Source organism: Chiloscyllium punctatum, chromosome 37 (genome assembly GCF_047496795.1).
Source record: "Chiloscyllium punctatum isolate Juve2018m chromosome 37, sChiPun1.3, whole genome shotgun sequence".
Taxonomy (NCBI): Eukaryota; Metazoa; Chordata; class Chondrichthyes; order Orectolobiformes; family Hemiscylliidae; genus Chiloscyllium; species Chiloscyllium punctatum.
In genome coordinates this window covers 51,883,989-51,894,051 of record NC_092775.1, presented here as the reverse complement: position 1 = coordinate 51,894,051, position 10,063 = coordinate 51,883,989, and the positions used below count along the sequence as shown (strand labels likewise).

At 41.2% G+C, this 10,063-nt stretch overlaps 1 pseudogene; it reads right to left on the bottom strand.

Annotated features, from left to right (window-relative positions):
• Positions 1 to 445: 445 nt before the first annotated feature.
• LOC140463237 (5S ribosomal RNA) lies at positions 446 to 564 on the bottom strand (annotated as a pseudogene).
• Positions 565 to 10,063: the final 9,499 nt, after the last annotated feature.

The window sequence follows — 10,063 nt, the reverse complement described above, 5'->3', positions numbered from 1 at the left end:
CAGCAAAGACAAAAGTGGAACTAGTCCAGGCAGGGACAGGAGGATTTATAATGGGAAATTGCAGGCATGTTAAATAATGACATTGTGTCAGTCTGTCCAGTGAGAGGTACAAAATATTCCCAAAAATAATAAAGATTAGATTACTTACAGTGTGGAAACAGGCCCCTCGGCCCAACAAGTCCACACCGATCTGTCGAAGGCACAACCCACCCAAACCCATTCCCCTACCCCTATCACTACGGGAATTTAGCATGGCCAATTCACCTCACCAGCACATTTCTGGACTGTGGGAGGAAACCAGAGCACCCGGAGGAAACCCCACGCAGACACGGGGAGAATGTGCAAACTCCACACAGACAGTTGTCTGAGGCAGGAATTGAACCCAGGTCTCTGGCATTGTGAGTCAGCAGTGCTAACTACTGTGCCACCATGCCACCCACTGTAAAGCCTATTGCACCTGGCATTCCCAGGCAGTCTCCCATCCAACTACTAACCAGGCCTGAGTCTGCTTAGCTTCTGAGATCAGACAAGATCAGGCGTTTTCAGACTAGTATGGCCATAGGGTCTGAGGGCCTGGTGAGAATGAGGGATTGAAAGAAATTATATTTGCATCAAAAATAGTAGGATTGGAAGCTGACAAATCCTGGGCCCAAAATGTCTACATCCCACAGCGTTAAGTCAAAATTGGCAACTATCTTTCAAAATTCTACTGATTTGAGAAAATTACAGTAGAGTGGAAGGTTTCAAATGGAATCCCACTATTTAACAAAGAAGAGAGAGAGAACACACCTTATGTTAGTCATAGGGAAAATATTGTAATCTAATCAAAAGGATATGTTAACCAGGCACTTAGAATTATGCAGAGTTAACACGGAGTTATGCAAAGAAAATTATATTTGACAAGTGTGTTGGAGTTTTATGAGGTTGTTATTGGTAGAGCTGAAAAATGTGTTGCTGGAAAAGCGCAGCAGGTCAGGCAGCATCCAAGGAGCAGGAGAATCGATGTTTCAGGAATAAGCCCTTCTTCAGGAAAGGGCTTATGCCCGAAACGTCAATTCTCCTGCTCCTTGGATGCTGCCTGACCTGCTGCGCTTTTCCAGCAACACATTTTTCAGCTCTGATCTCCAGCATCTACAGCCCTCACTTTCTCCCTGTTATTGGAAGAGCCGATACAGGGGAATTAGTAGTGTTATGTATTTGGATTTTCTGAAGGCTTTTATAGGGTTCCACACAGGAGATAAGTAAAAGCAAATTAAAAAACATGGATTGGGTTGCGATCTGCAAACTAACTGTTCATTGGTCTTTCATTCATATCTAAATCACAATGTACATTAGAAACATCAAAGAATCCAGAGCTGAACCCTGTGGTACACTCCTGGCCACAGGCTTCCAGTCACAACTCACCGCTCTTTCACCTTCGCCCTCTGCCTCAGGTCGCTAAGCCGATTTTGGATCCAATTGTCCTGAATTCCATGGGCTGTTAGCTCCTTAATCTCAGTCTGCTGAGTGAGACATTGTCAAAAGTTTTACTGAAGACTACATCAACTACACTACACTCGTCGACATATCTAGTCACCTCCTCAAAAATGGCAATCAAATTTGTTAGACAGAATGTCCCCTTGACAATCCATGATGACTAACCTTGATTAATCCTTGCCTCTTCAAATGGGGATTCATTCTGTTGCTCAGAATTATTTCCAATAGTTTCCCTGCCACTAATGTAAGATTCACTGGCCTATAATCCCCTTTATCCCAATCACCTTTCTTGAATATAATATTACATTATATATCTCCTGTGGTAAGAGAGGACTTAAAAATTAATGTTAAGTCTCCTCCCCTGCCTCCAACAGTAGCCTGGGATACATATCATCTGGTCAGTAGTATGTATCAAGAAAAGCACAGGTTCCAACACTGAGGACCTCTTCCACAGACCTCCCTCCAGTTTGAAAAGCATCCGTTTACAAATCCGCCACTATTGATGTTGAGAGTGTGGTGCTGGAAACCTCCTATTTATTCCCTGTCACTCAGCCAATTCCGTATCCATGCTGCTACACTTCCTTTTATTCCATGAGCTCTAACTTTGCCCACCAGTCTGTTGTGCAACACTGTATCAAATATCTTTTACAAATCCACATACACAACTTTACAGCATTGCCTTAATCTTTATTACTTCACAAAACTCCAAGTAAATTGGACAGGATTTTCCCAGAAGAAATTCACTCTAGATTTACTTAATAAGCCTGCATTTGTTCACATAACTTTTTTTTGATCCAAGCTATTGTTTCTGGAAATTTCCACACTGCCAATGATTGGCCTGTAGCTGCTCGGCTTACTTTTATCTCTGTTTTTGAATGAGGCATAATATTTGCAATCTTCCAATCCACTGGCACCACCCCGAATCTATGGAAGACTGAAAAAGTTATGGCCAGAAATTGTAAGCAGTTTTGATTTTGCCAGTTTGTCTATCTTCAAGCAGTGATATAAAGTCCAATATTCAAGCCCAAACACTGGGTATTTGCAGCACAATACATTTGGTATTATGATCAAGTACCCAAATGTGCAATTAGGAGCATTAGCCCACTTATTTTGCTTTATTCCTGATGAAGGGCTTTTACCCGAAACGTCGATTTCGAAGCTACTTGGATGCTACCTGAACTGCTGTGCTCTTCCAGCATCACTAATCCAGAATCTGGTTTCCAGCATCTGCAGTCATTGTTTTTACCTCATTAGCCCACTTACCCTGCTCTGCCATTCAATGAGAGCATAGTGGATGTGATTGTAACCGTATCTCCACATTCCTGCCTACCCAAATAGCCATTGATTCTGTGTTATTCAGAATCTATCTATTCTGCCTTAACAATATTTATTGATCCCAATAAGAGAATGCTCCAAAACTGGGGCCAGTATTCACAGTGGAACAGAGCTCCAACAACGGGGGATGTACTGACAATAACCTTCCAATCAGAGGTGGTCCCGGAAGACTGGATAATTGCAAATGCTCCAGCCTAGTTCTGAAAATGGTGTGAGGTCAATAGCCAGCAACTGTAGGCTAGTCAGTGTTAGTCAGACATCTTTTATAAATGATAATGTGGACACAATAAAGGGCAGGCAACTGAGACAGATTTCGGTCTGAGACTGATTTGATTTGTTTTATTATTGTCACATGTTCCGAAATACAGTGAAAGGTATTGTTTTGCGTGCTGTCCAGACAAATCATACATTACATAAGTACATCAGGATAATAGAACAGAATGCAGAAGATAGAGAATGTGCAGAAAGGGTGCAGAGAAGGGTCAACTCTAATATATGAGAGGTCTTTAAGAAGTCTGTTAACAGCAGGGAAGAAGCCGTTCTTAAGTCTGAGCTCTCTGGGGTTCGAATTCACTCTGTGAGTGTGCTCTAATACTTATCAGTAGAGTATCTTATGTGGGAGGGAGTGTATCCAATGAGGGAATGTTTAGCTAATCACAATGAAAGTCAAGGCAGTACTGGAGGGTGGAAATGTGAAAATGACAACCAAATGTGACATTATGGGCAAGAGGACATAAACATAAAATGCCCCAACCCAGAGGCATGTGGAAGCCCCATCTTAAAGCAAGTTCAAGACAGAAAGCTATAGGTTTCTGGAGAGTAAGGCATTGTTAACACATTGTGGGATATGGAGACAGTGCAGAAAATGGCATTAAGGAACAGAATATGTTCTCAGATTGAAGGCCAAGTCAGTTGAGCTGACCAAGTTACTCCTGTTCCAATGCTTCCATGGCCCACAGAACAAATAGGGTCAGAATAGAGAAAATGGTAAAAAGACAGAAATAGCACTCTATGCCTTATGTCTTACAAACCTCAGGGGAGTGAGGTTCGCCTAAACTAGAGCATGCTAGGTCTTTTAGCCTACCTAGATAACAACAGTGATTTTAAATTGGTAACTAGTACAGTGTCCGCCCTCGTGCCAAAGTCACAGTATCACCCATTGCATGAGGAAATCAATGTTAGACACAGTATTCCTGTGCCTCCACAAGCTGATGAGAACGATTGAATCTCGAGGTGACAAAGACAGGATAAAAGAGGGTTTCAGCAACAGAAGCAGTGTTTGGGGTGAAGTTGGTCAGTATTTCAAGGTAGAAGCAGTTGGTCTCAGTGACAGTGCAAATATGAGGTCAGCGATTTATCTCAGGGTCAAACATTACAACAGGATTAATAACAGACCGGTGCCACATAAATGCAACTTGTGTAATCAGGAGTTTGGGTGAGGTTTGGGCAATCAATAAGATTTGAAAACTCTGAAGTTTGAACAGTGTATTTGATCAGTGTATAAACATGTTGTCAGCTTGGCTGAACAGTAAGGGTTTTACTCAGTGGGTGAGCAATAACTGTAATTTCCATAATGAGCATGTTGATGTTCCCATGTCCAAGTGACAGTGTGAAAAGGGCCTGAAATGCAACTGTCAGAACTAATTAATGTCACGTTTTAATTATTCCTTCCTACATTACGCTGTTAACCATCTAAGTCAAGCTTGTACTGTGTTAAAATGAGCCATCACAACTTAATTAAAATTCACTTTTTCTTCTTGAAGATAGGCCATGATGTGACAGTGAGAGGATCCATTAGTTATCATTTGAATCTCTCTAAGTAAAGGAGAATTGCCTATTCTGTTTCTGGTCATGCAGCTTTACACGTTACAAGCTTGTTTCCATGCATTGAGTGTGAGCTGCATAATAACATTGAGTTCAAGGCAATGGTTCAAAGGTTAATCGCCGGCAAGTGATGTGACTTTGTGAGGCATCCAATTGGCACATGACTTTACCCTCTTTTAACACCATGAAAGGTGACAGGTATCATGGCCTTCCATTGACCAACAAGACTGAAAGTGATATCTCTTTGCTGGCTAAGAAATGGGATATTGAGTAATGCAGGGATATATGGTTGGGGTACCAATCTGCCAGGATCTAATTAAATAACAGAATAAGCTAAAAGGAGCTGAATTCCCAACTACTTTATTTCTTCTATTTTTGTATTAGACTGAAAAACTGCTTCGAAACAAGGGATTTGTAAAGAGATGTCTGCATTTTAGAAATCAAGTTTACTTAAGCACATTATGATTGGTGTACAATTTCCTGGGATAATGAGAATGGAGGCAGACAGAATGGAACCAATGGATTCTGAGCTAATGGAAAAATTTACTGCACAGCAATATTTTGATTGGCTCCTGACCAGGTGACCATGGTTTGTGTGGGGCTAGTGTAGCAGAAACATTGAGTCTGCAAAGAAAAATATCTCTCTCTGTGTCTCTCTCCAATCTGGAAATACCTGAAAGTCTCCCGTTTAAAAAATAAATGACAGTTAGCTATCTTCTACTTTCTCTGCAAATGTCCTGACGAAGGAATAAAACATCAAAAAAGAAAGGCCAAATTCTGAACCAGTGAATGAAAGAGGGAGCGTTGGTGTGCGTACAATCTTGTGCCAAGGAAAAGAACTGAAAGGAATTGAAAGACCTGCTGATGTTGATGGCAAGTAGACGGGAACAGCCACTGCTGGGTAAATCTAAAGCAGAACAGTAAGAGAACAGACTCAACATATTTCCTTTAGTGACAAAACTAGGAGCAACAAGCCCAGAGAACACTGGATATCTCGGAATATTCAAGAAATTCCTATTTACCTTAGTCCTAAATGGTTAACCCATTATTCTGAAACTGCATCCATGGTTCCATGACCCCCTGCCATGGGTTTTCTAAGTTTCCACCAGATCAGTTTCCTCGATCTTTTAAATCTCTCATAGAGTCTTGGTTTTAATTGATCTACCAATGCCTGGGCCCAACACACTGGAATAGTGCATGAGTATGTGATGGCCTTGTGATATTATCACTAGCCCTATTAATCCAGAGACTCAGGTGATGTTCTGGGGAACCCGAGTTCGAATCCCACCACAGCAGATGGTGGAATTTGAATTCAATAATAATCTCGAACTAAGGGGTGGCATAGTGGCTCAGTGGTTATCACTGCTGCCTCATAATGCCAGGGACCTGGGCTTGATTCCAGCCTCGGGCGACTATCTGTGTGGAGTTTGCATGTTCTCCCCATGTCTTCTTGAGTTTCCTCCCACAGTTCAAGATGTGAAGGTTAGGTGGATGGGCCGTACTGAATTGCTCATAATGTACAGAGATGTGCAGGCTGGGTGGGTTAGCTAAGGGAAATGTGGGGTTATGGGGATAGGGTGGGTCTGGGTGGGATGCTCTTCAGAAGATTGGTGTGGATGCAATAGGCCAAATGGCCTGACTAAAAGCTGTAGGGATCTATGATTCTAATCTGATAATGACCATGAAACCCATTGTTGAATGTCAGGACAAAACCCATGTGGTTCACTTTAGGGAAGGACATCTGCCATTCCTACCTATTCTGGCCTACATGTGACTCCATGTCTAAACATGATTAATTCTTAACTGTTTTCTGGGGAATGAGAGATGGGAAATAAATGCCGGACCCTCTAGTAATGCCCACAATGAATGAATTTTTTTAAAAGCCTCTCACCACCTTTCTGTCCTCCGCCATGCTTGAGGGAGATGGTGTTGTAGTAATATTATTGGCACTAGTGACTAAGGGCCCCAGAATGATTTTCTGTGGAACATGGGTTCAAATCCCTATATGGCAGATGGTGAAATTTAATTTCAACAAAAAGAAAAGCTGGTCTCATAGCAACCATGAAAATAGCCACAGTAATATGGCCAACCTTTACCTACTTTAGGATCATTAAGGAGTAACAATAGATACAGGCGTAGTTCAAAGCATCCAAATTCCACTAATGAACTTTAAAAAACACACTGCTTAAGACTCTTGTAAATTGCTTTTTTTCTGAGGCTTATTGTCATATATGATTGTTCTCCTATAACGAGCTCTGGGAAATTTCAGGGTGTGGAAAGTGCTTAAGAAATGTTGTCTCCTGTTCCTATTTCCCTATTTTCATTATTTTCACTCATCCCTTCATTTCTTTGCAAGCTTTGTGGTCCCCTGGAACCTCTGTACTTCTCAATTCCTTCTTTTGCCTTGTATTGCGTTTGTCTTTGTCATCCTATTCCCTGATGATCAATGACAAAGTTAACATTAATGTTTCACCATCAGCTGATACCTTGCAATGATTGTGGAATCATTAACAACAGGAGGTACAGATTCATTTTAAACGCTGTTCAAATCCAACTGAAAATTCATTAGATTGAATTCAAATTCTTTATAACAAAAGGATTCTGGGTAATCCAAGATGGAAGACAAGAAAAATGGTGGCTGTAAGGGCTGCTCATTTTTGGAGGTATTTTAGGTGTTGGAGGTGATTTCCTCGAATTCCAGGAGCAGTAATTACTGTTTTATATGCTGTTACATTGTTTTGGAACTTTGGGGAAAAAAGATCAAAACATGGGAACTTTTAAAAGAAGAAAGACACGTGGTCAGTCAAGGAGAGAGAGAAAGAAGCCACACTGCTAACTGACATTGCTGTTTGAGTTCATGTATCTCTGTACATTGGAGTGCATTTAGGAAAAATGCACAAACAGTAAATTCATAGCTGATTCTTGGAGGAATCTGCGTGGGAGAGCTCACAGCATGGGAACAGATAAATACATAGTTTTTTTAATGCATAACCTTACTGTAAGTCTACAGTAGTGAGTAGAGTGGGTTCTTTCTTGATTATATGTTTTATTGAAATCTGTCTCTTGATTAAATTTTAAAAATATAAACCATGAGTACTAAGTTAGCTTGGAGCACTGTTTTTTAGAGGGAAAAGACAGTGCTATTTTCTGGGTCTGTAGATTGTGAAGGAGCAAAGATGGCCATTCGTAGAGTGATATGCTTTTCCTGATGGATGTGGGAGTTTAGGGAGATCTTCCATGTTACTGATGATTATGTCTGCAGGAATTGTCTTTGGTTGTGAATCCTATCAGATCACATGGATTGTTTGGAGTGGCAGTTAGAGGCAATAAGGAATTTGCAAGCATTGGGGGTGTGATGGATGGCAGTTATTGGAAGGGAAAAAAGCCACATGTAGAATCAGTTAGAAGGGTTAACTCCAGGAATGGTAGGATGGGTAGGCAGGTAGTATAGGAGTCTTCTTTGACTATCCCCATTTCAAACAAGTATGCTGTTTTGGAAAATGTAGGAGATGATGGACTCTCAGGGGAATGTAGCATGAACAGAGAAGTTTCTGGTATTGAGTCAGGGTCTAATGTGATGGGGGGTGCTTTGTTTTCCAAGCAATCGATTGTGACAGCGGACTTTTCGGTCAGAGGCACAGCCAGATGTTTCTGCGGCCAGCAGTAAAAAATCAGAATGGCATGTTGCCTCCCCGGTGCCAGTAGCAAGGATGTCTCGGAGATGATGTAGAATGTTCTCAAAGGAGAGAGGGTCATTGTACACATTGGAACCAATGACATAGGAAGGGGAAAGGATCGGATACTTAAGGGAGAATATAGAAAATTAGGCAGGAATTTAAAAAGGAGGTCCTCATGGGCAGTAATATCTGGATTACTTCTGGTGTTACGAGCTAGTGAGGATAGGAATAGAAGGATAGAGCAGATGAATGTGTGGCTGAGGACCTGATGCTGGGGAGAAGGGTTCACATTTTTTGATCATTGGAATCTTTTCTGGGATAAAACTGACCTGTACAAGAAGGATGGATTACACCAGAATCGGAAGAGGACTAATATACTGGAAGAGAGATTTGCTAGAGCTGCTCGGCAGGATTTAAACTAGTAAGGAAGGGGGTAGGACCCAGGGAAATAGTGAGGAAAGAGATCAATCTGAGCCTGGTACTGTTTGGAAAAGGAGCAAGTCAAACAGTTAGGGCAGCCAGGAACAAAGCAGAGAACAAGGTAGGATTGATAAATTAAATTACATTTACTTCAATACAAGAGGCCTAACAGATTCAATTGAGGCATTCAAAAGAGCAGACAAAATGGATCAAAAGAAAACATTAAGGGTATGGGGTAGAAGCAGGAGATTGGCAATGATGTTTGCATTGTGGGCACGATGGGCTGAATAGCCTTCTTCTATGCTGTCATGATTCTGTGATTCTCTGATACCATTGTAATTGTATAAATGGCCACTTCCAACTGGCCAAATGGTCAGTCCGTCAAGTTCTCCAGTCATCTGACAATGTGTCAGTGAGAGGTTAGGAAAACTTCCCCGTAAAATGTTACATTTTGCATTTGTGGGGGACATTTTTGCAGTACATTAGTGAATTCCTAAGGTCTGGAATTGGCACCCACTGAGAATGGGAGGACTAATTTGGATTTTTTTTCAAAATTCATTCAAAAGGTCAGCATTTGTTGTTGATCAAGATGGAAAGGAGTGATTTCAATGATTGGGGTATTTCCCAGGTGTCCCCACAGTATATGAACAGGAGGAGTCCATTTAATCCCAATACACAGTTCCACTATTTAGTTAGATCTTGGCTGATCTATATATTCAGACATCTTTACTCCATTGCCCTTGATTGACTTATAGACCAAAAATCAATCAATCCCAGAATGAAACATTCCAATTAACACTGGCATCCATAGCACTCTGGGAGGGAGCAAATAGGAGGAGAAAATGCAAAGGAATATGGACAGGTTACACAATCATTTGCTTTGGAAAGAAGACAAAAAAAGGGAGTGTTTTCTAAAAAGGGTTCAGAGAGTAGTGATTTTCAGATTAGGAAGTCCCTGATTGGGGCTGTTAATCTGCTCCAATTAGGGAGACCTGGCTGACCTCATAGGATGAATGTCGGGAATATTGAGATGCCTGACTCGGTGAGAGACTGTGCAATTGGCAAATGTTATGGATTTATGAATAAAAGGTTATTAGTGATGGGGTGCTGGTGCCTGAAGAGTTATTTCATTAAGTCATCATGCCCCCATGTCAGAAACATGCAGAAATCCTGACCCAGTGACTATCTGGGAATTACATTTCATTTTTCAACTGCCCTTTGTATGAAAAGTGATAACCAAAAATAACTAATTTGAGGCATATCTTGAGAGTCACATGAACATGAGGTGAACAGGGGGACAGAAACCACACATGGGCAATGATTCAGAATTA